At 56.0% G+C, this 6,593-nt stretch overlaps 1 pseudogene across 1 annotated transcript; it reads right to left on the bottom strand.

Moving 5' to 3' along the window:
- Nucleotides 1-770: 770 nt before the first annotated feature.
- LOC307066958 (phosphoethanolamine/phosphocholine phosphatase-like) lies at nt 771-4,394 on the bottom strand (annotated as a pseudogene). Its single transcript has 2 exons — nt 3,661-4,394; nt 771-923 (listed from the first exon to the last, which is right to left on the bottom strand). The product of its transcript is annotated as a phosphoethanolamine/phosphocholine phosphatase-like (transcript).
- Between the last annotated feature and the right edge of the window lie 2,199 nt (nt 4,395-6,593).

Genomic DNA, 6,593 nt, shown 5'->3' with positions numbered 1-6,593 from the left:
GGGATGGGACTAGCAGTCCCAAGACTGGTGTAACCGGCACCAGATAGTGCCACGACACCCGAAGAGACCACCAGATAAGGAATACCCTGCACCCTCCCAGATTCACCACACTCCTTTCCCTTCTTCCCCTATAAAATTTTGCCCAACCCTCGCCTGGGTGCGACTTCTCTGGCCCCTTTCTCTCGGACCAGTGAACGTCACCCAGGAGCGCACCCTAATAAAGCTCACTTGAAGCTTTCCTCTGTTTCGCGATGCCGTTTGTTAAGATCCGACCTTACACTTACACATCAAGGATGGCTCTGAGCTGAATTTCTGCAAAACAAGACTATCCCGTGTGAAGAACAACCCAGTAGAGCTTTGTATCCCATCAGCTACAGGAAGAGAATGGCTGCAGGCTACTGAAAGCCAGCAGCATTTACAACTTAACTACCATGGCCTCTGCAGTGCTACGTCCGAGTTTTCTGTTTCTGCCCCTGTACCAAACAGCTCTGGTGTAATTCCTCGTTCCTTCCTCCACCCACCCCCACCAACCCATCCCCTTACCTGTGGTCCGTAGCCCTCCGCTCCACGCTCGGATGCCACTGGGGTGCCAAGGACCCACGGGACGGGTCGTTCCCAGCCGCCGGGCGCTGGCTTCCTAGAACCCCGCCAGCTCACGTGGCGCTAACAGCTAGGAGCCCCAAGGATGCCCCGCGCCAGGTGTGCTCTGGCTGGGACGACCACTTCCGGGACACGCTCCTCCGGGAGAGGCACGCAGACCACTGCCGCGCTCAGGTGACCTGCAGCCAATGCCGAGCAAGACCCACACGGGCGGCGCCGCGTCCGCACGGTGCAGCACGATCTCGGCGCTCCAGGCACGGGCGCCGGGGGTCGGGCGTCTCCTCTCCTGAGAGGCCGCTAACGATGCCCCGGGGCATGGGCCCCTGTGGCACGGAGACCGCTCCAGGCTGGACTCACCACCAACGCCGCCAGGAGGAGCGCTTGGTGGGATTCAGCAAACAATCCAATGTTTTAAATGGAAAAAGGACTTGAAAGATCCTTCTCCAGATAAGACATATAAACGGTCAGCAAGCACATGAAGAGATGTTAATCATCACCAGTCGTGATGAAATGCAAGCTAACACCACAACGCCGACCCCTCCACACACTAGAAGGCCTACAATCAAGAAAGCTAAAAATAACAAATGTTGGCAAAAATTTAGAGAAACTGATACAAAATTTCCCACAGGGAAAATGAGTAAGTTCCGGAAGTGGATGCTGAGAATATTTGTACAACATGAATGTAGTTAATGCCATAGAACTGTATGCTCAAAATGATTTAAATGGTAAATGTTATGTTATGTGGGGGGGTTTAACATAATTTAGCCCCTGCTTTATACCAGACCCCAGAGTCAAAGCTTCTCATCCATTTTCTCACTTTTACTTAACCTCCTAGGATCTTCACACTCCCATTTAACAGACGAAGCTGAACCTGAGAGGTTAAACTAAGTGACTTGCCCAAGGCTCACTCGGCCAAGTCTACACTATTCAATGTTACTGTATTTACTGAACACCTGCTAGAGCACCTACTGAGCAATACCTCCAGCACCTGCCAGAGACATTGTGGGAAGACCAGGATGAACGGGGGCTGAAAGCAGATTACAAAACATGGGTAGATCCTGGGGCCCTGCTCTCAAACACTGAAGTTTCTTGGAGTGGAGGGGATGGCCTGTGCCACCCTTGTGGAGCCTTTTATTCCACGCCACCGCACCCCCACAGAGGAGGGAAGCAGCTGGCCTGATACTGAATATTAGCTCAGCTGGGAGGAGTCCTGGGGCTTTGAAGAAGGCATCTCCTGCCCCACTCCCCACATTGCCCCCTGGAGTCCAGTATGTGGGCACAAGCATCCCTATGGCGGGGCAGGAGGCACATCTCATGGCACCCCTCTCCTCCCGCCCTGCAGTAATGACACTGTACCCATACACCTGCCAGAAGGACAATGAACTCTCCTTCTCTGAGGGCACCATTATCTGCATCACCCGCCACTACTCCGATGGCTGCTGTGAGGGCATCGGCTCAGAGGGGTTTGGATTCTTCCCCGGGAACTATGTGCAGCCCAGCTGCTGACAGCCTGGGACCTCTGGGATGCTGACCCAAGCACCGCCTTGAGTGAGCCTCTTGAGTCCCACACCAAAGCCTGCTCCAGTCAAGACTGGACCAGTCCGGCACGCCTCCTGGGCTGTGAGCTGTGTCTGTTCCTTACCCCCATTGCAGTGGGATGGCGTCCTGGTAAAGACAGAGGAGGTACCCAGAGGCCTGCTGGAGACAGGAAAAAACTGGAAGCCAAGGAGTTTGGTGACCTTACCCACAGGGAACCCTTACGCCATGCAAGACAGGGTCTCAGCTGCAAGTGCCAACTTTGAATAAAATTCTGATGACCTCCTGATGAGTGCCCTGCAGGGCTAGCGGGCCGAGGGACTGAAAGGCAACCCACCTGTAAGGCTCCCGCTCATTGAGCCTCCTCTGCCTGCCCTAAGCAGCAGTATCTCCCATCTCCTCGGTGCTCACTGAGCCCTCCACACTAGACCCGTGCCCCTCTGCGAAGGTGGGCCGCACCCTGCTCTTTTGCCTGTTGCCTGCTTTGTTATGTATTCAGTCTTGGTTCCCCAGGCTGGGCACTCCTCCAAGAGTGGGGACCAGCTCCCTCACTTAGGTGGGGCTCTCTGAGAGCAGAGATCACCTCGCCCTCATCCCCCAGACGGCAGCGTGAGACACCTCGCTCACCTCCGCCCCTTCACCTCCTCCACAGCTCTGAAACCACAAGAGGGAGGTGGGCCTTGGGTTTCCACTGGCTCTGCTTTAAAGCATCATGGCTTTCTGTTCCATACGGGAGGAGAGGGACTCAAAAGGCCCAGTCAGTGGGGCGACTTTGGTTAAGTCCCTGGTTTCTTGCTGCATAGACGAGGCTGGGGTGCAAGGAGACATTTTCGGGCTCTGTGAGGTCCCTGGCTGGCCAGAACCGAGCCCCGGAACAGTGTGCTACCTCTTTCCACCAACATGAGGTGACTATTCCCTCTAGCTTTTTATCCTGTGGGGATGCTAACAGGGTGGGGGGGCGGGGGACAAGGAGTGTAGTGTAGAGTCACAGTAGGTAAAGCACGATCTAGGCCTGGGACCATCAGCAAGGAGCGCCACCTCTCTCTGCGAGGAGTCTGGTGCGGGGGAGGTCGGGCTGGTGCATTTCGGGGCCTGGGTCCCCTGGACAGAAAACTGGAGGAGGGAGGCCACGCAGCCCAAGGCAACAGTTAACTGCACCGTGGCGGGACATGTTCCTTCTTGACCCTGACAGGGAACCCTGTCCTCCCAGCTGGGAGGACAAGGTTTGTGGAAACACTGCTGCCTGCTCAGATATGCGCGCCACCCTGGTGCGGCCAGACTCCGGAATTCGCTTGCACCGGGACTGGGGGAGGCAGCCAAGCTGGGTTAACTGCACAGATGGGGACAGCTCCCAACTCCCTCCTCCAGTCCCCAAATGGACCAACCTGGGATTCCGGGAAATCCCGGAGGGATATACCAAAACGAAAGGGAAAGGGAGTAATAAAACTAGCTTTCTCTTTCCCGACCCCCACCGCCCCACCCCCTCCCTGGCCAGGTGGCCCCTGCAGGCCACGTCCTCAGCACCTGATGCAGGTGTAGGCGCACTTCAGTGGAGATTTCCCAGGGCACCACCCTGGCGAGGAAGGAGCTGGGCTCGGCCTTCTGCGCCTCCTGCATAAGGCGGTGCATGGGGTAGTGGTGGCGCAGGAAGGCCACTTCACCGCCTGCCAGCAGCCCCGTGGGGCAGAAGTCGTTGGCGCCGTCGCTCACGTACAAAAGGCACTCGAAGGGCACGCCGTCGTGGGCCTGCTCGCGCAGATAGTCACTGAGCACCTTGTGCTGGCACATGTTGGCGGGGCAGCGAGCGCAGCTGTGCGCGTGGAAGGGCTGCAGCGCCAGCAGCCCCCAAGGGTCGGGCCCCGACGGGTTGCTGAAGATGCGGCAGAACAGGCCGTGGTGGCCGGCGGAGCGCAGCGCACTCTCCAGGCCAAAGGTGTTGGCGTCTGAGATGAGAATAACCTCAAAGCAGGCTCCTTGCTTGGCCACAAACTGCAGCAGCTCGCCCGTGCCGGGCGACAGGGGGATGGCCTCGTAGTTGGCGCGCAAGTCCCGCGGCCGCACGCCCTGCTCGCCCAGGTACTGGAAGACGCGCTGCATGTATTCGTTGTAGAAGCCCTCGCGCTAGGTGGCACGCAGGCTCTCAGGGAGCCGCTGGCCCGCCGTGGCGCGCGCACGACGGAGTCGTCGCTGGTTTTGTCCACGATAGTCTCGTCCAAGTCGAAGGTCAGGAGGAAGCGTGGCGCGCCGGGTGCAGCCATCCCGCTGTCCTCTACCAGCTTTGTCCTGAGCAACCAAATCCTTTTGTGGTCACCAAAGAGTCCCTCAGAGGAAAGCGGGACAGGACCTCTGAGCTTCTCCTGCAGGGTGGGGAGCGGCGGCTGCGGAGGTCTGTCCCGGCTGAGTCTGGAGTGTCGAGAGTGGGGAGAGGGCCTAGCTGAGGTATTTGGGCGCAGGATGGAGCAAGGGGTGCTCACGGGAATTGGAGGGGACGCTGCGTCTTATCCATCCAGGGATTTCTGGGCTCCGGCTCTGAGTCCCTCCAGTCCAGAGGGTCCGTGAATGCTGTGCATCTGGGCCGTTCCCTCCACTTGCCCCCCATCCCCATGTTATGTATTTTTAACCACAATTTTAAAAATGAATGAAGCACTGATAATCCATGTTACAACATGGATAAACATTGAAAACATTCTAAGTCAAAGAAGTCATACTGAAAAGGCCACTTATATCACAACCATCTTGTGTGCTTTAAATCCATAGCAGTTTTGAAAGTGAGGGGAAGGGACTTTCCTGGTGGTCCAGTGGTTAAGACTCTGTGCTCCCAATGTAGGGGGCACAGGTTCGATCCTTGGTCAGGGAACTAAAATCCTGCATGCACAGCATGGCCAAAAATTAAAATAAAATAAACGTCATTGGCCTGGTTTTGGGTCATAGCATCGTCCTTGAACCCATCAGAGCACCCACAGGATGGAACATGGGATTGGCTAGATGTGGATCATATGCCCATCTTCAAGGTGGGTAGCATCAGCCCTCTGGAACTGTTTGGACTGGAAACAGATAAGAAGTTCCCAAAGGAAAGCTGAGGTTCTGGACTTTGGCATGAGAACAGATGCTGGCTTGGGGAAAGCGGCAGATTCCACACCACTGACGGCCCACTGCACAGCTGTGGGATCTGAAGGCCAAGGAAGGAAGGGTCTGATTTAGGGTCAGGGGCTGCAGCCACCCAACCAGTGCTCTTGCTGTCCGCCCACAACAGCAAGAACCTCTTCCTCTTGCAAAAGGCACAGCCCTCCTTGATGTCTCTGGTGGCGGGAGCCCAGGAGTCACTCCTGCCCCCTGGCCACATGACTCACCCATCCCCCAAGAACAATACTGCTCATTTATCCAGTCTCCTCCCTCCTTTACAAAGAGCAGAGACTAAATGCTATGGTGGTTAGGAAATTCTTGCTCAATGAAGCAGTGAGAGGCTCAAGGATTATGCCGTATCATGGAATCCATCATTGGCAGCTTTCAGAGACCACATGGGTGCATGTGGATCTCCAAGACCATGCGGCCTCAGTGTGAAACTGTCCATTGGGTGGCCCAGTTGCTCCCGTATCTTTGACTCTTAATGAGTATGAATATCAAAAGTTTGTTACAGCTGGAAGCCCAAAGGATTGCAAGGCCATGGTCTGCTGTATGGTTGTTGTGTCAGGGACACACTCAAATGTTTAGACGGTTATTACCTCGCGTGGCAGGCTATGAGCCTGTGAGAGGGGAGGCCCTTTTCTCAACCACAAGGATGTTAGTAACTGAAACATCCCAAAGGGCTGTCTGTGCTGCCCAGGTAGCTGTTCAATTGCCAGCAGCAAGGTCAGCTCAGTAATTGGCCACAGAGACTTGACAGGGACCTCCAGCTTGAGCTGGAGGACCACAGATGACTGCCTGGATGGTCAGAGGTCAAGGGCTGTCCTAAGACTTGATGTCTATGGATGCCCACTCAGATGGGACAAAGGATGCCTGCAGTCCCAGGAGGGCCCCAGCAGCTCTCAGGAGGCAGCACCTGGGGGCTGGTAGGTCGCTGCACCAAGTTCTGTATAAATTCATAACATGACCATGGAGTGAGCTCAGTCAGGCCTGTGCTGGACCCGGGCTGCCCAGGCCAAGTGGGGCCAGCACTACTCTCTCCAGTTCAGATGGTAGGAGGAAACCCTGTGGGCTTCTGAGGCCCTAACAGCCGTTGACTGAGGTTGAGTTGGATTTGAAACAGTCAGTGACCAGAGCAGACATTTCATTCTTCTGCCATCAGGTTCCAGGATGGGGGTAGATAACCAGCGGTCCAGGTGAGCCCCACACTCGTGAGTGACCCCAGGCAAGTCCTGTCCACCCTACAGGACTCAGAGGTGTGGGGTTAGGGGGGCCGTGGGTCAGCTGTGCTCAACACTAACCCACTAACCCTAACGCCCAAATCTCTACTGTTC

Source organism: Hyperoodon ampullatus, assembly GCF_949752795.1.
Source record: "Hyperoodon ampullatus genome assembly, chromosome: 18".
In the NCBI taxonomy this organism is placed as follows: domain Eukaryota; kingdom Metazoa; phylum Chordata; class Mammalia; order Artiodactyla; family Ziphiidae; genus Hyperoodon; species Hyperoodon ampullatus.
This window is presented reverse-complemented; position numbering and strand designations above follow the sequence as displayed.